Source organism: Mus caroli, unplaced genomic scaffold, assembly GCF_978045245.1.
Source record: "Mus caroli unplaced genomic scaffold, Mus_caroli_1 scaffold_1, whole genome shotgun sequence".
In the NCBI taxonomy this organism is placed as follows: Eukaryota; Metazoa; Chordata; class Mammalia; order Rodentia; family Muridae; genus Mus; species Mus caroli.
In genome coordinates this window covers 169,471,265-169,495,243 of record NW_028227256.1, presented here as the reverse complement: position 1 = coordinate 169,495,243, position 23,979 = coordinate 169,471,265, and the positions used below count along the sequence as shown (strand labels likewise).

The 23,979-nt window shown below is 44.0% G+C and overlaps 1 pseudogene; it reads left to right on the top strand.

Moving 5' to 3' along the window:
• Positions 1-2,832: 2,832 nt before the first annotated feature.
• Positions 2,833-15,686, top strand: LOC147006267 (natural killer cell receptor 2B4-like; annotated as a pseudogene).
• Positions 15,687-23,979: the final 8,293 nt, after the last annotated feature.

Here is a 23,979-nt window from a genome sequence, read left to right as displayed (position 1 = left end):
TTTTAAAAAAAGATTTATTTATTTTATGTATATGAGTACACTGTAGCTGTTTACAGGCACACCAGAAGAGGGCATCAGATCCCACTATGGATGGTTGTGAGATACCATGTGGTTGCTGGGAATTGAACTCAGGTCCTCTGGAAGAGCAGTCAGTGTTCTTAACTACTGAGCCATCGCTCCAGTCCCTTAAATGACTTTTAAAATCAGTAACTTCAGTTATATTGTTAAATCATATTGTTACTGAAAGACATTTGGTTGAATTTAACATCAGTTTTGGGACAGTTTTGTACACATGTACAATGTGCAGCAACCTTGTTTTGAGACTTAGGCTCTGTCTGCCTACCTCTCTGAGGACCAGAACTCTGTTCATTGGAATTGTTTGCACGTGGCACTATGTTCTTCTTCCCTCACTTCATATTTTTGTCTGTAGTCTTATTTGTGCTATGAATCAGCGAGAAGTAGCTTTTAATGACTTCTTTGAGGTTTTCTGCTGAATTAACAAATGTCAAGTTAGGCTTGGGACTCCCAAGTTTGCAAAGTGTCTTGGAGGTGGGTAGTCCTGAGAGTGGGGATTCCTTAGACTACCTGAGTCTCTGTGAAGTAGCGAAGGCATAGGAGGCTAGGGCTTGAGGAACCTTTGATCTGTTGCTGGCTGCTGATTTTCAAAGCCCTTGATAAGGCTCTATCTCAGACTTTCAGAGACCCGGGTAATCTCTGTCTGTCTATCTCTCTGTCTGTATGTCTATCCATCCACCCATCTATCCATACATCCATCCTCTCACCCACCCACTACCATACAGTTGGCTAGATTTCAAGATATGAACTAGAAGGGTGGGCACAAACATTCAGATTCATTTATTTATTGATCTTTTATGTCAATAATAAATAATAAACAAACAAATAAAAAAATCAGAATGTTTGATCCTAGCTCTCAGAAGGCATAGATAGACAGATATCTGAATTCAAGGCCAGCCTACTCTACAGAGTGAATTCCAGGACAGGCAGAGTTATAAAGTAACTCTGTCTTAAAAACAACAACAATAACAATAAAAAATAAAACCAAAAATCTATTTGGGCTGGAGAGATTGTTCAGCAATGTAGAGTACCGACTACTGTTCTAGAGAACCTTGGTTCAACTCCCAGCACCCAATGGCAGCTGGTCTGTGATTTCCAGTGCCAGAAGATCTGATGCCTTCACATAGACATAAATGCAGGCAGAACACCAATGCAATGAAATAAAAATAAACAAAAAGATTACCATACAAAGTAAGGGGTTTTATTATAGCACTTTCTTTTTTTTTTTAAAGATTTATTTATTTCTTTTATGTATATGAGAACTCTATTGCTCTCTTCAGACACAGCAGAAGAGGGTAATCAGATACAATAACAGATGGTTGTGAGCCACTATGTGGTTGCTGGGAACTGAACTCAGGAACTTCAGAAGAGCAGTCAGTGCTCTTAATTGCTGAGCCATCTCTCCAGCCCTTATTATGGCATTTTCACACCAGTATGTTCCAGAGTTTTCTATTCAAGCTCTCAAGGATAGCTATTAATTTGATCCTGAAAACTATCTTGAAGGGAAGCCAAGTTTCAATGTATTGATTACCTTCAGGGGGAAGATCATATATTTGTTTGTGTGTGTGTATGTGTGTTGACTGTGTGTGTGAATGTGTGTGTTCACTTGGGCATGCATGGAAGTCAGGGGTGGAATCCATCCTCCCTCTTCATCACGAGGATACTGGTGATCATGCTCCGGCTGGCAGGCCTGATGATGAGCACCTTAACCCACTGAGCCATCTCGATTACCCAACTGCTGTTGATTGTGAGGACTCAGAAAGCAATTTGGTCAGCACTACACAGGTTGCATGTTGATGAGCTGGAGTTCAAGTCCAGGTCTTTGACTCCAAATTGATTGTCTGATCCAGAGCATCTGTTGCTTGCCACCACTGGCAGCCACCTGTCCCATCAAGGCTGCTCTTGCTCAGGCTAGAAACAGATCTAAGGATGGAATTAGAGGATGGGCTTGGGGGAACCTCACATGTTTGTTGCTAAGGGGAAAAGAAGAGAAAAAGAGCAAGAGGCCTGACTTCCGAATATGGCCTTAAAGTAAAGTGTTCTGAGGGAGTGGGGTTCGGGGTGGGGTGGGTACCACTGACTCCACCCCTCCTTGGAGTTCAAAGGGATCTTTGCTGCCTGCTCTTCTACAGGATGAATCCAGCTATGGAAGGGGGTGAACCACACAAAGGGTTTCACATCCTTTGGTTGGGGATGGGTGAAAGGAGGAACACAGTTTGCATATGTTGAACATTTGAGATCAGACTTCCCGGGCTCATGAGATATTTTCCAGCAAGTCTAAATGTTATGTCTCTTCCTCAATCACCCCATATGCTCTTCCTCTTCCATGTTAGTACCCACTTACTCAGGGTTCTTCTTCTCAGGCCTCCCTACCCCTCAGTTCCTGCAGACTTCTGCGTCCACGGTGTGTGTTGGTTTGGGCAGCCTGGAACAATGACTGTTGGGTTTTTTTTCCCACCCTGTGGGAGCCACTAAGAATTCAGCACCAGGCTGAGGAGGACCAAGGGCTGGGATTTTGCAACTGTTTTTTTGTGAGTCACTGTGCACTCTGAGCACCCACCCACTGGAGGCAGCTTAGCTTGTGGGAACCCACGTGGAGGGACTGAGGCTTTCTCGGTGGCCTTGTCAGTGCACAGCAGAAGTGAACAGCCTTCAGTTGAGGAAACTGTGGCTGGACAGGCAGGGAGGTAGTTCTGCTGTGTCCTGCTGACTGTTAGCTGCAGAGCCTATTGACATCTGAGCACCTGGAGAAGACAGGGCCCCTATAGTCTGCTCTGTTCTGTGGGGATGTTGGGGCAAGCTGTCCTGTTCACAACCTTTCTGCTCCTCAGGGCTCATCAGGGCCAAGGTAAGGATTTTTGTGTTGGTGTGGGATGGGGCCTGGACCCATGGGTACCTGAGTGTGTGAGGGAGATCAGAACTCGTAGCCTCTGATTATGCCATTCTCCATAGTATCCTGGAACACAGAAAACCAGAGGAGAAGTTAGAGAAGGTGTCCAGGACCCTCTGGCCATTTTAAAGTGGGTGGAGTTTAGTCTGTATGAAAACTGTGGAAAACTGGAGTGATGTGTGTGCAAGGCTTCCCTGGAGCGAAGTGTGCATTAGCCTTCCCTTTTCTCGCTCTGGGAGTGGCTTCATCACCAGCTAGGGCTTTTTCCTTCATCCCATCCCAGTTTTGCCCAAACACTGCCTTGTCATTGTCACCTTCCCCACAGAATTCATGTCCATTCTAAAGAAAAGGGTGGGCTGGGAGTTGTGAGGAGTCCCTGGATGCTTTGGGTCTGGGTGAGGTAAGGCAGAGGAAAGAAGGAAGGACAGGCAGGGTCTCACGAGTCAGCACAGAGACTGCTCCACTTTGGGTGGGTTGGGTTGAGCCTTGCATTTCTCAGGGACTGGTTTCCACTTGTCACTATGCTGGAGGGGACCCAGGGAATCCCTCTAGCAGGCCAGACTCATTTGCATTCAGCTTCTGCTCACCTCACCTCCTCTCAAAGGAGGCATGAGTGGAGGAATCTCTTCATGAGGAAGAGATTTTGGCTCAGGACTAAAAGGGACTCTAGTTCAGTAGAGGTCACCCCAGGGGCAGCCAAATGAAGTTGACAAACCTCTCTTACTAAAGTGTGATATCTGTACATCAGTGTACGTGTCAGTGAGTCACTCTTCAGGTGACTTTGGGACAATCGTGTGTTCATGTCCACTCATTGTCTACTGTCTTTCCCATAAACATAAGCAATATTCTCACTTTAGATCTCACAGATTAGTTTTGCCTGGATGTACGTGGCATCCCATGGTATGGGCGCCTGACTTCCTTTACTTGACACTTCCATGAGGTTTGTCTATGTAGCTTATCTCTTTGATGGAAGTTTCCAGTCCCTGCATACCATGCTTCTGGGTGAGATAAGACAACTCCATGGCAGGCTTACACCATCCTCTGCTCCCTCTGTTGTGGATGAGCACCTGCATCTTTAAAATGGATTTACAGTAGTGCCCTGAGCCTTTCTGTCACACAGCAGTACACCTTCAAGTTCAAATCTTGGGGGCCAAGTGTCTATATTCTACCGGGTGTTGTTGAATTGTTCTCAGGAATGCTTGAGCCATCTAGTACATGGGATTTCAAGTTGCAACAGGGCAACTGGCATTTTGTTCTGAGTGCCTATAAACAGGAAATGAAATTGCAATGATGTAGAGCCCACAAAGCAAAAGGCCAAAGCCAAGGGGCCCTTGGCTTGATAACTTCGTTGATATTTTGCATGCAACCCCTATAGCAGAGCCAGTCATGAATTAATTATCATATTCACAATGACCTTACTATGTTATGAGAACTAGGGAAAATTTAGCAATGAAACAGTTGATCTGTGGTCAATTTTTTGTTTTTAAAGATAGAATCTCTTATATTCTAGGCTGTCCTATAAGACAGAGCTTTGGTCATGGGAGGCAAGGGCCCTACTAACTAAACTACATCCTACCCCCAGATTTTAGCCATGAAAATCTTCCAGTCAGGAAAATAGGTGTGTACAATACCAACTCCAAGGGAAGGTAGAAGAGACCCTGGCACTGTCAGTCAGGGTACATTGAAAGGGAATCTGAGAGGATTCTTCTAGGTGGGGAGACAAGGGGACTGTCTTAGTGTCATTAGAGCTTAGAAAAATGAAGAAAGTGAAACAACCCAGGCACAGAAATAGCCTAAATAAGAGCAAGAAAACCAGGAGTTTGAGTGAGAGGCATAGTACTGAAGTTGTCTTGGAGAAAGCAAATACTTGATTGGAGTGGGAATGGGAAGGAACATAGCCAGGCCAGTTTTGACAGACAGGGACAATCAGCTTGCCTGCAGACAGGAGAGGAGGTTGCCAGTCAGGTCAGAGCTAAGGAAGAAATGGGTTGTGACCTCTACAGGATACTCATTATTTTGTGAGTTTGCCTTTGCTGGTGGTGCCTAGAGCTCACCCAGCTCTGTTCTTTTCTCAGCGTTGACCTAATCTGTTGTTCCCTACACCCTCATGCCCCCAAACCTCGTTGCACAAGCCCACCTGCGGGGGGGGAGGTGGCAGGGGGGGGGACCTCAACATCATTTTGCAGGCTGGTGGGATTATTCCCCTGTTCCCACCCCCATTCCACCCCTGTTTCCACCCCTAGCCTCAGCCATCAGAGACTTTCCCCTGCCCCCCAACCCCCTCAAGGACTCAGGCCTCCCAGCTTCCGGTGACCAGTAAGTCTTGGTTAGAAAAAGCTGGGCTGACTCTGATGGCTGTGGTGTAGGAGCACAGGTGACCCCCTGACCAGTCAGACCGTCAGCCCCATACACCAATATTTCTCCTTGGTGCACACCCTGCACTCTGCCAAACTGTACTGGAGTTCATCAACTGTCCTCACTCCTCCCAAGCTGCAGTAGAGTCCATCAAATTGCCCCCATTCTTCTTCTATAGACTTAATATTTTACCTCATCCTGTCTAAACCACTGAAAAAGAGCCCCCAAGGCTGTGGAGTCCCTGACCACCGGAACTGGCTGCGGCCACTCCCTTCTGAACTGTCATCATCTGTATACTCTTCGTCTTGCTCCCTTTCTCACTCCGAGCATGTAAGAACTTGAGAAGTTATTCTTCCTTTCTCTCATTATCTTTTCATATTGGCTTTTTTTTTTCTCCCTTAAAATGTCTACCTCCCTGAGATGGGATGGTTTTCTGTCTCTCGCAGTTCCTGTCTTCTGCTCAGATCCCCCTGTTAGGCTCCTGCAGGAAGTGTGCACAAACTCAATGTGGAGACCTGGAGGAGAAAACCCAGCAGAAAGCAGGCACAGAAAGATTCACAGCCTCTGAGCTCAGCCGAGTTTCTTTCTCCCTTTGAAGTTATTTATTTATTAATTTGTTCTTTGAGAATTTCATACACTATACTTTGATCACGTTCCTTCTTCTTTCTCACCTCCTTCCAGATTCTCCTGTATTTGCCAACACACCCTCTTTCTCAAGAAAACAACAACAACAACAAAACACACACACAGTGTTGGTCAGATACTCTTGAAAACGGTCCTATTCTGGGATGTGGTTAACATACCCTTTCCTGGTAGCTATCAATTGTGAATAGCTTCTTAGATATTGGTGGGACGTGGGCCCAAGTCCCTCTCTCTGCCTTCCTTTTCCTGGTCTGTAGTGTCTTTATCATCCCATAGTTGATACTAAACTGTAATCATCTTTCCAAGGTTGCTATTCAGCTGCTGATGGCTCAAAACCTTTCAGAAAATGGAAGCCTGGTTAGGGATTTTTTTCGATCCTACCCACAATTCCCCAGTGTCTCCCACCTTGTCTGCTCCTGCACACAGTCACGTGGAGAGAATGTGGTTCCTACCTCCCATTGTTCCGGTTTGGGCCAGTACTAGCTTCCCACTCTTAGTTTTCTCCCATCTGAAAAAGCCAAACCAACATCTGTCAAGATATCTGTGGGGTTGCCTAACCTTCCCACCCTTTAGACAGGGTCTCATCAGCCCAGGCTGATCTCAGACTTGCTATGTGTCTGAGGATGGCTTTGAACTTCTGATCCTCTTACCTTCAACTCTTAAGTACTGGAATTATTAATGTGAGTCACCATACCTGTATCATGTGATGCTGAGAGTCCAGCAAAACACTCTGCTAATTGAGGTATATCCTCAGCCTAGTTTCTCTCTCTTTTTTAAATATATATATTTTAATTACTTTAGTGTGTGTTGGTGTGTACATGTGTGTGTGTGTGTGTGTGTGTGTGTGTGTGTGTGTGTGTGTTCCTGAGCCATCATGCTCAAATAGAGGTTAGAAGTCAATCTTTGAGAGTTGATTATTTCCTTCCTGGGTCCAGGAGATTGAACTCAGTTTGTAGCCTTGGCAGCATACACCTTTAACTTCTGAGTAATCTTGCTAGCCCCCATAGCCCTACTTTTATTTATAGACAAAGCCAGATTAGGTATATGAACCCATTCAGTTTATTTACCTGAAAATAAATTATAGTGGTATAATTAGTAAGTGCCCTCAGTATAGTGTAGCATCAATGAGAGCTACAGATCCCAAACTTTGTTTATTTATTAATATTTTATTCTATTTTCTATGGTTTTTTTTGAGACAGTTTCTTTGTGTAGGCATGGTAGTCCTAAAAACTCACTGTGTAGACCAGGCTGGCCTTGAACTCAGACATTCATCTGCTTCTTCCTCCCAACTGCTGGGATTAAAAAGATGTGAGTTGTCACCACCTGGCCCCACTCTTGACTTTGAAGAACTAACAATAGTTAAGGATACTGCTTGTTCTGTATCGTCCATATTTAATTGTGTAATAGCAGAGAACTGTGTTCTCTGTAGGTCGCTGATCTGCTGCTGGTTACACAGTGCTCTACTTATTATTATTTATTGTACTGTATGTTATTTTTAGATTACCATCCTTAGATATTTGTGCTACCTCTCACAGTTTTTTGAGACACCTCTCTACTTTCTAAACATGTTGGAGAAAGCTTTGCTAAAATCCTTCCTAGACCAGAGCTGGCAACTGGTCCATGCTGTTGCTTTGCCTGTAACGCCCTCTTCATTTCTCCATCTACTAGGCTGATTCTGAGATTTTCTTCTAATGGCAGCGTATAACCACTTGCTCTGAGCAGCCTCATCTAATACCCTGGTGCAGAAGAAGGCACAGTCTTCTTGTGCGCCAACATCATTATACCTTTATGTCCTGACCTGTACCAGCTGAAGCATCAGAGGTTGTACTTTGTTCTGGTAACCAGCTTTGTAGCCTAGGAGTCACCAGGTGGTTCTGGTTTTTGAAGGCATGAAGGGCTGTGACAGAGCTATGGAGGCTCAGCACTGTGTGGCAGGGCTGGAGTCACTGAAGAGAGCCCCCTAGAGGCTATTGGTGAGCCTCCTAGAGGCTATTGGTGAAAGTGCAGCTCACTTTTAGCAAGAGAAGCCAGGAGTTTTTGGAGATGGCAGTGCCATGGGGTGATCACCAGGAACAGCAGTAGCAGTGGAGCTGAGCCACCCAGAGCCAAGAAGTCAAGCTGTGTGTGCTGCAGAGGGCAGAGCTGGAGAAGTGACCCAAGTCCCTTGGAAGAACCGAGATGAGTGTGAGTGGGTCAAGATAACTGGACGTTTAGTTATCTACACTGTTGGAGTTTGGCTTTGCTTATTCAGATCGTGACTGTGCCCATATTATTCACTCTGGAGAAAGTATTTAACTTAATTTTAACTTTTTTTAGGAGCACACAGCTGAAAGATGAAACCTTTAAAAGAGATTTTGGATTATTGGAGATATTGAATATTTTAAAGAGAGTGAACTTTTAACATATTTGAATTTGTTATTATGATACTAATAATGTAATACTAATTATTGTGATACTAATATTAATATGCCATCCTGGGGATGAATGAGAACGACTCTGATTGAAAAGTAATGTGCTTATGTGTAAACTTGACAAGGGGTCAGTTGTAATAGCTACTTTTATGTCAACTTGACACAAGTTAGAGTCATGAGAGAGGAGGGAGTCCTGATGGGGAAAATGCCTCCATGAGATCAGTTGTGGGCAAACTTGTGAGGCACTGTCTTAGTTAGTGATGGATCCCAGAGTTTCCAGCTCATTGTGAGTTGGCGCCATCCCTGGGCTGGTGGTCCTTGGTTCTATAAGAAATCAGGCTGGACAGGCCCTGTGGAGCAAGCCAGTAAGCAGCACCTCTTTTTGGTCTGTGTACCAGCTCCTGTGTTTAGGTTCCAGCCCAGCTTGAGCTCCTGCTCTCAGTGCTTTTGATAATGGACTATTATTAAGGAACTGTGGAGTGAAATACACCCTTCCCTCTGCTTTTGGGCATGGTGTTATGTCACAGCAATAGTAACCCTAAGGAAACCATGACCCAGTGCTCCTGATGACTCCATTCTTAAAAATAAAAATGATAAAAACACTACCTACAGTATAGGGAGACAATCATACCAGCCAACACTGAGCAACGCAGAAATCCTCATTGAATGGCACAGTGGCTGAACTTCCATCCTTGCCTTTGAGCTAGTAAGATGTATCGGTGCCCCAGTCAACGATGCTGGGTGGTTCTGCCTTTCAGTCACTCCTCTTGCATCCTTCTGTGTTAATCACGCCCCTTTCCTTCATCAGAATTCCTTTCCTTATCTGAAATCCTGCCCTGCCCCGTGGAGTTTAATTCTGTGACAAGCTGTCCAGTTCTTTTCTTGGAGTCTTTAGATTTGTCACTGCTGGCTGCTCGTGCCATCTTTTCCTGTGAAATACCCAGGATCCATCTATCATCTCAGCCTTGTGTGGGATGGAGTTTGGCCCCCAGAGCTTTCTGCTCAGCACAAGGCTGATGAATTGCATGTCATCGACACAGCTTCTATTTGACTGGACCTTACTCTTGACTCTTCGTGTAGCTGATATTGCTGATCGATTATCAGCCCTGGGTGCCTCAGATCTTCCCCTTCACCACCTGTTATCTGAGAGGAACATATCTAACTTCCTGTGGATCAGCCAATCAAAAGCTCTCCTCCAACCCACTCACTGAGATTGTCTCTACAGTGTTATCTGTTTCCTTGCCCTCTTCCTTCCATAGTTTACATGGCATTGCCACATTTCTAGGAGTTGAAGTTTTATGACACGTGTCTATTTCTTTACCAACGCTGCCAATCCCACGACCAGATGTCTCTCCCTAGTCCTGGCTGTTTTATCTCTGATGTTCTGCATAGGGGAGGAGAGCTTATCCCCCCTCCCCCCTGCCATGAGGCCTGGGGTTTAATTCCCAAGATTGAAAAATAAAGTCTGCAATAGTTTCGTGCCCTCTGCTTGGGTTCTCTACTGGAGAGGGTTTGAACTAGTTGATTCATGTCCTGGAAATGCTCTTCTGATAGCCTCTGCCTTGGCTACAGAGCTTTCTCACTCAGGCACATGCTAGCATGGAGGTTTTCTCAATCTAAAGAAATTCTCAGGTGCTCTACTGTCACCTTTCAAATTAAAATGCTTTTTTTTTTTTTTTAATTTAAAATCATGGCACTCAGGCTTCTCTGAGAAGTCTTATTTTATTTTTCTGCTTGTTTACAGCATGCACTCCAACCAGAATGTGAGCTTTACGGGAATGGGGTGGGGTGGGGGAAGGGGTCTTGATGCTCTTCCTCATGGTACACCTCAGTTCCCAGAATTGTGCTTCTCAATGAGGACAGTATTCCCTCAGGGGACATTTGACAAGGCCTGAAGCCATTTTTGTTTGTTATGACAGAGGCTAGGGTACCACTTGCATCTAGTCAGCAGATGCCAGAGATGCAGTTAAGTGATGCATAGCACAAACTCCCTCCCAATAGCCAGGTATTCTTGGCCCTTAATATTTAGGGCTGAAGTTAGGAAACCTTTCTCTAGAGTAACGCCCAGCACAAAGATGGAATTTGCCGCCCCCTTCTGGTTACTTGGCATAACTGCATTCATATGCCCAGACCCGCATGTACATTATGTATGCATTCCCACAATTTTCTTTCTATTTCTGTGGAGAATATCATTGATATTTTGATATGGCTTTTAATGGTTCTTCAAATCCAAGCATGGGGTATGTCTTTCTATTCCTTTGTTCTTTCCAACGTCTTCCATTACATTTTGTAAATTTCCTTACGGAGGTCTTTCACTTCTTTAGATCTTTTTATACCTAGATTTTTTTTTTTTTTTTTTTGGTAAATACTTAAAAGCTTGTTTTTTGATAGAATGGTGACTACTCTCTTCTTGATTCCATTTTCATGGAAAATTTTGTTCTAATCTTTCATTTTCCAGGTGATGCATATCCTTAGCGATAAGGTGTGTTTCCTTTATTTCCCCTTTCTCTCTCTCTCTCTCTCTCTCTCTCTCCCTCTTCCCGTGTCCCTCTCTCTGTGTCTCTTCCTCATATTCTTCCTTCCTTCCTCCCTTCCTTTCTTTCTTCTTTTTCCTCTCTCTGTCTCTTTCTCTGTCTCTCTCTGTCTCTCTCTGTGTCTCTGTCTCTCTGTCTCTGTGTCTCTGTGTCTCTGTCTCTCTGTCTCTCTGTCTCTCTGTCTCTCTGTCTCTCTCTCTCTCTGTGTCTCTGTGTCTCTGTGTCTCTCTCTCTCTCTCTCTCTCTCTCTCTCTCTCTCTCTCTCCCTCTCTCTCTCTCTCTCTGAGACAAGATCTCATGTGTCTTAGGCTGCCCTCAAACTTGTTAAGTATCCAAGGGTAACTTTGAATTCCTGATCCTCCAGGAACAACCTCCAGAGTACTGGGATGCACATTTTATGTAGTGTCGGGGAGGAGTAGGGAGCCAATTAAATCCCGACTGAGTCAAATTACTGGGTGAATGTTTATTGCTTGATGTGAGTTGGCCATGTGTAAGACCCAGGAGAAACTGGCAAAGCCTTTGAAACCTTGTGTAAGTCTGTGAGAGCTAACCTGGGTCATATGAGAGCTAACCTGGGTCATGCTTGAGTTTCACAGCTTCAGGGATGTATGAGGACCATGCAACATCTGGGGGTGATGTGGGCTAAAACACACATCTGGCCCATTCATCTGATGCAGAGTCTGTGTGTGTGTGTGCTTTGTCCTGAGGGTGCAGTTTCTCCTCGGGTCTGGCAGTTACTATGACAGGCCTGTCACTGAGCTCTAAGACAAGCCTACCAACTCCTCCAGTTATTGGAGTTTTAGTTCCTGCCCTGCTACCCTAAGTTACAAGAGAGGGGTGGACCACTCAGTCTTCTGGTAAGTCAGTCTGTGGGTATTGGGTTGGTGGTAGGAGTCGCAGGGCTCTCTGCTGTATGTGGGTTTCACCACGTCAGGCCTGGTACATGGTTTCGAGCCTAAAGCTCGAATTTAACTCATTCACACTCCCAAAGTGGTGACATCACGCCTTACACTGGACTGGTTGGAGTTGGGGTGCATGAGGCATGGACTGTTCCTTTCTATATTTGTATTTTGTTATGATTGAGCACTGTGGTCCCCACTAGATCTTCTTAAGTTTTATCAAGGTAATTAGGTGTGGGAAGAAGATCCTGGATGATCTTACTTAGCCACCACCTCGGTCTCCTCACACTGCCTTTCTTCTTACTGTGCTACATTGTTAAGAACCCTGTGTGTTCCATCTCTCTCTCTCTCTTACCTCACTCTCTGACCCCCTGCTCCTCCACACTGCAGTCTCTTTAAGGCAAGATTATCTTTCTTATTGTCTACAGCCTCTGGGTGGCACCACATGGATTTCTTACCTAAGGGCATCAATTACTGCTCTGGGCTGCCTGAGATAGCTATCTAAAGTATGCTACTATGTTACAGTCTACCACCACCATGTTATAGTCTACCACCACCATGTTATAGTCTACCACCACCATGTTAATTAACTCACATCTTGATCCCTAGGCAGGGAAGTGCAGACATACCTGAAAGGCCCAGCTTTAACATTTTAGTGAGTAGTCTTGCAGAGACCTTCTGGTTCCTAAAACAACAGTAAACATTAAGCCTTAGTGAGCACTGCCAACAGTGCAATGCTCTAAGTGTTTTGAGAGGTCTGTGAGTCCAGCTCTAGTTTAGAGCCCAAGACAGACTATGAGTTCAGCATTGTTTTTACTGGGTCTGACTGTTCAGGATTTCTGGCCATGCATGCTTCCATCAGTGTCCTGGGACTTTTTTGCCACTATGACAAATACCTGGAGGAACAATTTTTAAATGGGGTAAATTTATATTCAGCATATTTAAGAGTTTTTATTTGCCCATTTCTTTTGAGGTGAGATCTCATGTAGCCCAGGCTGGTCTCTGATTTGCCATGTAGCTGAGGATGGCCTTAAATTTCTGATTCTTCTGCCTCTCCCTCCTGAGTTCTGAGAGTACTGTTGTATGCCACTGATTCCTGGCATTAAGCAGTGCTGAGGATGAATCTAGGGCCTCATGCATGCTAGGTAATGTCTCCAGCCTTATTTCAGAGGTCTTAGTCAATGGTTGGCTTACTCCTGTGCTATAGACTGTGGGGTGTCATGGTGGAAAGATCTAACAAAACAAAGGTGCTCACCTTCTAGCAGCTGGGCAGCCGAGAGACACAGTCAGGAATGGGAAAGACGTCACCTTGGGAGATGTGTCCATAGTGACCCACTGACCAACCCCCATCTTTGTGTAGTTGATTGATGAGGTCCATGAGCTAACCACCTCTCAGTGATGTCATCAGCTGAGGACCAATCCTACAGAATATGAACATGGAGGGTGTGTGGGCTTGACAGCCAAATTACAATGGAGTGAGTCACACCAGTAACGTGGTGGTTATAACATTGGTGGTTATAAAATTATCCTCTAGGAACTGAGCATGGGAAACACATCTGTCATTCCAGATACTCAGTAGGATAGTGAGTTCATGGCCAGCCTGGGCTACTTAGTGAGACCCCATCTCAAAATCCAAAATGAAGCATCTGGGTAGATGGCTTAGTGGATAGAAATAGCACTTGATCTGAAAGCAAGAAGACCTGAGTTCAAGTGCCAGAACCAATTAAAAAGCCAGCCTAGATCAACCAATGAGATTCAGGTTCAGTGAGAGATCCTGACTGCAGAGGGCCAGCAAGCTGGCACAGTAGGTCAAAACACTTGCTGCACAATTCTAACAACCTGAGTTTGATCCCTGGAACATTCACAAAAACCAATGTGGTAGCTAGCATCCATAATACCAGCACTCCTGAGGGGAAATGGAAGGCAGAGACAGGAGAATCACCTAGAAGCTCACAGGCTAGCCTGGAGTACATAGAGTAGGAGACAGGACAAGAGAAACCCTGGCCCAAAAAGGTGGAAGGAGAGAATCAATTTCTGAAAGTTCTCCTTTGGCTTCCATATGTGTGCTGCAGCCTGAGCGTGCCCCCACCCCCACACACATAATGTGGAACAGATAAAGACGCTTAACATCCATCTCTGCTCTCCACAGCACAAGTGCATGCACCTGCACATACGCATGTACCTATACTCCACAGTAAATTCCATTAGAAAAAAACCTGAACAAAATCTCTCTCTAAAGCCAGATCAGTTGCTCATCAGTTTGCTGCATGGCTGGGGTTAGTTACGTAAGTGTTTTTTTTTTAACATATATAATCTATTTTTATTTTATATACATTGGTGTTTCGCCTGGATATATGCCTGTGTGAGGGTGTCAGATCTCCTGGGACTGGAGTTACAAACAGGTGTGAGCTGTCATGTAGATGCTGGGAATTGAACCCAGGTTCTCTTGAAGAGCAGCCAGTGCTCTTAACCACTGAGCCATCTCTTTAACCACTACTTAAGTATTTTCTAACTCAATTCCTTACTTATAAAAATGAGGAAAAGACACTCACGGGGATCTTATGAAGTTAAGTACAGGCAACACATTTGAAACTTGTCTGTCATGTAGAATCAGGGGATTCTAGTTTGGGGATGGAGAGATGGTGTAGCCCTCCAGAGAGCACACTGCTCTTCTAGACAACCTGAGTTCAGTGCCTAGCACTCATGTAGGACAGATCACAACTGTAAACACTAACTCTAAAGAATCCAGTGCACTTTGCTGGCCTACCGGACACTGCCCTCACCTGTACAATTCATACACACACACACACACACACACACACAAACACACAGACACAGACAGACACACACACACACAGACACACACACACATATTTTAAAAAATGAATCTTCAAAAGAAATTTTAGCTGTCATTGTTGGTCTGTGAGTTCCTTCAAACTGGAGGGTGAAGCCTGGGGACAAGGAGGAACAGATGGGTCTCTGGGCTCCTCCTCACACTTGCACCAGGTCCTGAAGCTTAAGGAAGGGACAGGCAGCTGCCCACACTGCTCAGGTCTCATACTCTTTCAGTTACCTTCGGACAAGGTTTTCTTTTCTTTTTTTCTAGACTGCTCATATTCTTCTGAAGAAGTGGTTAGTGTCTCAGGAAAACCTGTCCAGCTGAGGCCTTCCGACATACAGACAAAAGATGTTTCTATTGCATGAAAGAAGACAGAACCGGGCTCAAACACAAGAACTGAGATCCTGATTTTGTGTAATAATGATCCCAGATGCTCAATTGAGGCTTCTAGTGATATCTATGGTTTTGATTATGGGGATTTTGCTCTTAGTATCAAGTCAGCTAAGCTGCAGGACAGTGGTCACTACTGGCTGGAGATCACCAACACAGGCGGAAGAGTGTGCACTAAGCACTTCCAGCTTCTTATACTTGGTGAGTTTTTAGCACCGTCCACTCTGTCCCTCAGATTCCTGTAGGACTTGTATTTCCAGAACTCTCTGACCAGGACCTCTGCTTCCAGATCATGTTGAGACCCCTCACCTTAAGGCACAGTGGAAGCCCTGGGGTAATGGGACTTGTCAACTGTTTTTGTCCTGCTTGGTGCCCAAGGATGACAATGTGAGCTATGCTTTGTACAGAGGGAGCACGCTGATCTCAAATCAAAGGAATAGTACCCACTGGGAGAACCAGACTGATGCCAGCAGCCTGCACACATATACCTGCAACGTTAGCAACAGAGCCAGCTGGGCAAACCACACCATGAACTTCACCCATGGCTGTCAGAGTGACCCTTCGAGTAAGTGGGGGCACTTTGGCCCACAGCAGGGATCCCACAACCAGATTCACATGAGACCCAGGTCACATGGCTTTCTGGCCCAGTGACTTGGGCCTTTCCTCAGTGGGGCACTGGTCTGTCTTAGCCTGGGAGAATTTATATCTTCTCCTTCTATTGGAAATAGCAGTTTCTTTCCTTACAGGTAAAAGCTATCTGTTTAGTGACCATTGTGATGCCCTGAACATTGTCGTCCTAATTTGAGAGATTGGAGACCCAGTTTCTCTTGTCTTATCCTGAGTGATATCAAGCTAGAGAGTTTCCTGGGGGGTAATAACACTGTACTTTGTCAGTGGGACAGCAGGAAAATGCCAAGGTAGTTAGCAGAGTCCTGCATTTATTGCTTATCCTGAGTTAAGGTTGTACCACTTCTTATTAGATAAAGGCTTAATGTGTTATCAGCATGACACTTACAGATAAACTGGTCAAGTTTACCTATAAACCCAACCCAACCGAATCCACCTATCCTACTTCACGGACCTCATCTTACCCAACTTCCAAACCTACTCAACATAATTCTACCCATCTAAGTATCTCACCTTACCCAAACCAACCTATTCAACCCAACCCAACCTACCCAGGCCACTCCACCCAGTCCTACTCACCTAACTCAACCCAACTCAAACCAACCCAAGCCAACCCATCCCAACCCATCTCAACCTACTCAAGCCACTCAACCCAATTCAACCTACCCAACCACTAAACCCAATTAACCCACCTTCCCTACCCCACTCAGCTCAACTCAACCTACCCAGTCCACTCAATCTCATCCTGACCACCCAACCCAACCCTCCAAACCTAAGAAACCTAACCTACTCAACCCACCCAACCCAATCCTATACACTCAACCCATTTCATCAAATCCAACCCAACCTACCCAGCTCAACCCAACCCAACCCTCAGAGTCTCTATCCTTAAATTTGCAGCAGAATATATGCATAGGTTCTTACTTTGGGCTCGGGTTTCTACCATGCTAAGTTTGACTTCATAAAGTGCATTTTCTTATCTTGTGGTCAGGTACGTCTCCCCTTTGTCAGAGGAGAGAAACACTGAAAAAGCTGAAGGAATAGGTTCTCAGAAGCTTTTCCTGGAACACACTTAGGTTCTCATAGGACTGGACCTGAAGTATTCCAGGTGCCACCTTCAGGCCTGGACTCTGCATGCAGGTCTACCATCAGTCACTTTAGGCCTAAGGAAACTGGCATGACTGTGGGCTAGGAAGTGTAGCCCCATCATGACAGTGTCCTGAGCCACTACTCCCCCCAATGGCCTGTGCCTCTGAGCCTCCTTCCTTCAGTGACAGGCCCCCAAGTGAGTGTAGTTTCCAACTTCTTAGCAAGCAGCCAGAGCAAAATGCCCAGGAAGACCTCTCAGCCCCCAGGAGCTTGCTACTAAGAGAACCAGGAGTCCCTTCTGCAAGAATTATGAGCTAGGATTCCTCTGTGGAATTACAGTTCCGAACAGGATTAACTCAAAGTGTAGATACTGAAGGAGAAACCTGAAGTAATAAGTAACATTATAAAGTATCTCCCTGCCAATATATTTGCTTAAAAACATGAAGTTATACAAAAGAGAATACAGTGGAAGGACCACGGTCAGTGGGAAGTTCAAAAGAGATGACTCTGGATCTTACAGCTACCCTTTAGGATCCTTTCCCATATCAAAGGGAGCCTGGGAGTTTTAGAGAAGATGAACCTGGCTGATAGTTGCTCTTTAAGCCCTCTCTCTGCCTTTTATCAGGAAAAGCAAACTTCTGCCAGACAGGCAAGGTGACCATAGTTAACATCTGCCCCAGAAAAGCATCTCTGGCCTATCTCAAGATACCTAAAAATATCTTTTCATCAGAAATGTCCCCAAAGAGCCAAACTTTCATCTTCTGTCTCTGTAAAACATGTTTAATTGTTCCAAGTTTCTGGGACCTAAAAGAGATTTGCAGGTTAAAGCTTGTGTAAAAATGCAGTGTTATGGTTAGAAACTATATAAACTGTGAAGAATCTCTTATCAGAATCATTTTCCTGTTGTGTGTTAGCCAGAACTGGTTCCACCCTATTTTTATGAACTTTTCCTCAAGGGGCGGGGAACAAAACTAAGTTCTTCATGGGCAGGAAATGATCAAACAGGAGTCAGGGAAGGCATCGTAACAGGAACACTGGTTTGGGGGCCTCTGCCATCTTTGCTTCATCATTTCTGTAGTTCTCTGATTCTAGGCCAGAGCAGGTGCTGGAGCAGATGCCAGAGCCAAATTCCCCTGGAGATAGAGGTGCCATGTACTCTATGATCCAATGCAAGGTACCCTCCAGCCTCTTTAACCCATCCTATTCCGGTCTACTGGACTTCTTAACCCTCACTTAAAACACACCATTGAATGGAGAATGAGACATTGGTATTCCCTGGGGCCCAGAACACAGTCACAGTGCTTCAGCATATTGTTTGAAATGATCACTACACTTGGAGTGTCTTGCCAGTGATTTTCATTCTTTCAAGCCTAGCAGAAATCTAGACCAGGTTGTCTACAGGAAAATGAACTTCGATATAGATTCAGCTTATGTTTTTCCTCTGATTCAAAAAACTGGAGTCCTTGTACTGATTATCCTAATGGTACCATTAATCATTATCTCTATTAAGCAAAGAATAGATGTGGATTGGTCTTTTAAAAAATCTTATTTGGACTTAATAGTAATGGCCATTTTCTAAATAAATCTCATTTGACTGTCTTCTGATGTCTACAAATGAGGAAAGTAAGACTAGGATTAACTGATGTGTTCAAGGCCACATAGCTGAATAGTAAGAAAGTTGAGCCAAACAGTTTCTCAATTTCCATCCTTCCTGTTCCTGCCATGCCTCTAACTCCTGATGGTACAGATGTTCATGCATGGGTTAGAAAGACATTCTGTAATATTGGCAGATAACATGACTTCATTGCTAACCAGTGTCAGGTGTTTCCCTTCCAAAGGAAAAGGCTTAGTGATGGAAGGCAGTGGAAGGTTTCTGATAAAAACAGGCTCTCCCTGCCATCTCCTCTCCCCTCTCCTCTCCTCCCTTCTCTTCTTCCCCATCTCTGTTCTTCACTTCTCATTTGATTTTCCTCTCCTCTTCCTTCCCCTCCCCTCCCCTCCCCTCCCCTCCCCTCCCCTCCCTTCTTTAAGGACCAAGTTCAGGAACAGTCAAACCCTCAGCTTGTTAGCAAAGTTGTATCACAAAGAAATCCCTCCTGAGAGTGACCAACATCTGCCTGTCCGCTGGCTTTAGCAGTGGACCACATTGGGCTCCTGAGAAAATAGTCTGAATACATCTGAGGAGGAACTCTTGATCTGGGGGCTGGATGAGAGTGAGCTTCCTCCTTTAGAGCATCTTACCCAGGATGGTTGGTTGCTGCCATAATGAGCATATATCTCAGGTCTAGAGAAGAAAGACTTTACCAGATGGAGCCATTGAACTGTTAAGGAAACCCTGGAAATTTTTGGGTTTGAATTCTTCCTCTACTGTGTACTGGGGTAATTGTTGTCTTCTTCTTCTTTCGCCTTCTCTTTCTCCTCATTACTTTTTCTTTTTCCCTATTTATCTTGAATCTGTATCCTTGTTTGTGGCAGAAGGAACATTCCTTTTTTTTTTAAAGGAATAACATAAGAGTAAGGAAATAAAATGTATAAATAGACTAAGCATATAACAAATAGTGGTGATGGTTACTGATAGTAACAGTGGGACCAATTTCAGTCCCTGCTCCACAGCTGTCCCAGGCTTCTTCTCATTGATGAGCAGAGTTCACAGCTCCCATTTAAGCACAGTTGAGGCAAAGGGTTATACTTGATCAATATTCTGAAATACGTTTTTTCCCCATTAGCCTTCTGATTCCACATCACAAGAAAAATGTACAGTATATTCAGTAGTCCAGCCTTCCAGGAAGGTGAGGAGTCTACTTTTCTGGAGGGTTCTGTGGGTTTTACATGTGTGTGCTCTAGTGTGTTTGCAGGTGGGTGCTTGCAGAGCATGCGTGTATAGCCCAGTGAACTGTCTTTCATTCTGTGTAGCTGGGTAGCCTCTGTTAAATGATTCTATCTGAATGTTAAGGGACTAACAGGGAGAAATGTCTTTCCAGTTCTGCCTGGAGAAAAATATCAGTTCTGAAGTCCAGAGAACAGTGGAATGTAGGATTTTCTTAGGCTTTTTGTGGTAGGTAAAGGGTAGGAATAGAAAAGCAGTTTTTTGTACAGAAGGACCCCAGAGCTGGTACTAGGGCACCTGAGGTTATGGTGAGAGATATTGAAGAGGTTTCCAAGGTAGGGGCTTACACGCATACTTCAACAGCACACATGCCAATACAAATACCATATGCACAATAATAAAACATTCCACATATTTCTCAAAGCATAGCTAGTGATTCATAAAACCACTGCGTTCAGGTATGTGCTAAGGTTAGCATACATGTATATGCCTGAGCTGTTTGCATTAGAAGCAGGTGTATTGCAATGATGCATAGGTTCAGGTGGTATTTACATTAGGACTGCCTGAAGGACATGCATTTATATGTGTGAACAGGAGGAATGTGTGTTTGTGGATTGGAGGGTTGTATGGGTCACATCACAGGCTAGAATGCATTGTGCTGCTTTGGATACCATTAAGTACCACTGTTGAGTCTAGGTTGGAAGTTTTCTCTTCAGGATCTTGCATGAGAGTCAGGAGGAGTAAGGCATCTCTTCTCCTAAACTCAAACCCTCTCAACCCTCAATTTCTCATCTGGATCCAAGAAGAGGAACCAGAACTCTTCCTTAAATTGCACCGTGTACGAGGAGGTAAGATTCTGGAACTCTCCTTCTCATTGGGTTTAGTGTCTGTGGACTCTTGAGATCCAGCCAAGAGGATAAACTTTTTTTTTGATTTTTAATATTTTTATTACATATTTTCCTCAATTACATTTCCAATGCTATCCCAAAAGTCCCCCATAGCGCCCCCCACTTCCCTACCCACCCATTCCCATTCTTTTGGCCCTGGCATTCCCCTATATTGGGGCATATAAAGTTTGCAAGTCCAATGGGCCTCTCTTTCCATTGATGCCCGACTAGGCCATCTTTCGATACATATGCAGCTAGAGACAAGAGCTCCGGGGTTCTGGTTAGTACATCATGTTGTTCCAACAATAGGGTTGCAGATCCCTTTAGCTCCTTGGGTACTTTCTCTAGCTTCTCCATTGGGAGCCCTGTGATACATCCAATAGCTGACTGTGAACATCCACTCCTGTGTTTGCTACGCCCCGGCATCGTCTCACAAGAGACAGCTATATTTGGGTCCTTTCAGCAAAATCTTGCTAGTGTATGCAATGGTGTCAGCGTTTAGAAGCTGCTTATGGGATAGATCCCTGGATACGGCAGTCTCTAAATGGTCCATCCTTTCATCACAGCTACGAACTTTGTCTCTGTAACTCCTTCCCTGGGTGTTTTGTTCCCAATTCTAAGAAGGGGCACAGTGTCCACACTTTGGTCTTCATTCTTCTTGAGTTTCATGCGTTTAGCAAATTGTATCTTATATCTTGGGTATCCTAAGTTTTGGGCTAATATCCACTTATCAGTGAATACATATTGTGTGAGTTCCTTTGTGATTGTGTTACTTCACTCAAGATGATGCCCTCCAGGTCCATCCATTTGGCTAGGAATTTCATAAATTCATTCTTTTTAATAGCTGAGTAGTACTCCATTGTGTAAATGTACCATAATTTCTGTATCCATTCCTCTGTTGAGGGACATCTGGGTTCTTTCCAGCTTCTGGCTATTATAAATAGGGCTGCTATGAACATAGTGGAGCATGAGACACAATCCTTCTAACAACTGCCATTACAAACTGTTTAGAAAAATTAAATAACACAAGTTAAGGGCCAGATAGTAATCTCGAGGTTATATTAGATTCTGATTTAATTATAATAAAGTGTTTTTAATTTATTCAACTAAAAATGACTAAGAATAGTTAAGGGGTAACAGATCATATATACTTTATGTAAATAGTCTGCAAAAGAGCCAAAAGTTCACAGAATATGATATTTAAGGCCATTTCATTTTTAAAGATCATTGGACTAGAGACGTGCCTGTTCCTGACAGCAGTCCCTTCTTGGCACAGAGAAGAAATTGAGCATCAGTGGGTATTGTTCCAGTTGTGGTGAGACAGCCACTAGGTAAGAAATGCCTCAATTCATTTAAAGTCAAAAATACTGTCCAAGAAAAGGTTACACTATGCAGAATAGTTTACTGATAGCTCTGCCAAGACAGGGTAAGCAGTCCCTCCACAGCTCCGCTTTACAAAGGTGTGTCAGATGATTCTGGACCAGAAGGCTGAAGACTGATGGTCCAATGTTTTGAGAAATGAGGAGGTAGTCAGCTGTCTCTACAAATTGGTTAAGTTTTGGAAGCTATGTTCTGTGCTTCCTATATTTTCAGGTAATATTTAATTCATTCTCAGATTTCTGATGGTTTTGAAGACTATTTATAGTCTCATAGACAGCTCAAATTGTTTAACAGTGAGAGAGATGAGATAGATTTGAAAACATGGTTTTCAGATGGTAATACAAGCTAAAACCAGAAGATAATTCAGGTATAAAATTGTAAGCTGTTAAAGTTAGGATAGATGGTAGAGTGCTTTATCTAAATTGACAAATGTGATCAACTGATTTTTAAGTGTATCTTATACTTTATAATTTACATAATTGTAATGGAAGAAAACAGCCTTTTAAGTGGACAAAAAGGGGGAAATGTTGGGAGGTTCCCTGGTGCTGATTATATTCTGATTTTAATTCTGCTTCCTCAATAGGGGCTGCCTTGAGAAGAAGTAGATCATGTACTCAGGTGATTTCATGTGAACATTCTCCCCATTTTAACTGGTCAAATAAAGGCTAGAGCCCATGGTTGGGCAATGGAAGGGAAAGGTGGTGGTGGAGGTTTTAGAAAGTTGGAGAGAGCTGTGAATGAGAGAAGAAGAAAAAGGAAAGGTGTTTGCCAGGAGAGAGGAGAGGAGGTGGACATGACTACAGGCCTGGAAGGTATAGCTGGGGAATATAGCTGGATATATACACATGGCTGTGTGGGGCTAGATGAGCAGGTTAACTTATATGAGCCAGTAGAGAGTCTGCCCAGCTAAGGCCTAAGCTCTTATATATTAAAAGTCCTCTGTGTGGTTATTTGGAGAACTAGGTGGTTATGGAACAACAGCCACTGTATTATTTTCCAGCCTGAATTAATATATACAGAATATTATTATTAATTTTACAGTAGTATTTATGTGTATTTATTTGTGTGTATTCATATTCCCCTGTGCAGGTAAGGACAATTTGTAGGAGTTGGTTCTCTCCATCCACCATTTGGGCCACAGGAATGAAACAACATCTTAACTGGCTTAGCCAACATGCTGGGCCAAGGTCATCCTCCTAATGGAAATTTGCATGCTTTCACTTCCTGCTCTTTTTCTCTCACTCCTCACAGCATTTGCTTAGGTAGAGTTTGTTGTAAATGTTTGGTGTGTATAGTGAGGTTCAAAGAGATGAAAGAAAAGGAGAAATCCGGTCTTTTCTCCAGGTGATAGAATGCTTAGGTAGAAAAATCTAAACTACACCTGAAGATCAGTTATCAGACTAGATGAAAGAGATACTGGATACAAAGCTAATGTGGAAATCAGTTGTATCTAAGTAGTATTAAATCCTGGGCTTGAGCTATCTTTAGCTTGCAGGAAGTTCTCTCCATTCTAGCAACTTGCTGCATTCTTCATAAAATCTAAGACCTGTGGATAAACTGTATTATGCAGGATGAATCTCAAATTACAGTATGCCACTGAATAAACATGAACCATCATTTAGACACAGTGAAGTGCTAAGTCTACTGTTACAGGAAGTATACATTTCATTTGAACACTGGTCTTAGACCCAGATGTACTTAATATCTCTTTTGTGAGAGATTATGGAACTATGTAAATATACAAAGAAAATATTGGCTTAACAAATACAGCCTCATAAAAGTTTCCTGGGAACTTCAAAGGAGCCATGTAAACACTGCAACAGCCATGCTATTGCACTGAGATAACCCTGTGCCCAAGGATGAAGCAACACCTAGGAAGAAGGAATTCATTGCACTGAGAGGAAGTAGCCATGATGCTCAGTAAATGAAGTAATGACACTGATGCAAGAAAGGTGGCACCGCACCTTCACTGGCTTCCTGCAGCATTTGAGCCATAATCTGTTTGGTCTCTACCAGGTTCTCAAGACTACTGGCCGAGGGTCCTTTTCATGGGTGTGGAGAGAGGCAGGTGTTTGAGGTTGGGCGGGAACCATCATTCCACGGGCTTGTGTTCCATGTTTCCCTAACTCTAAAG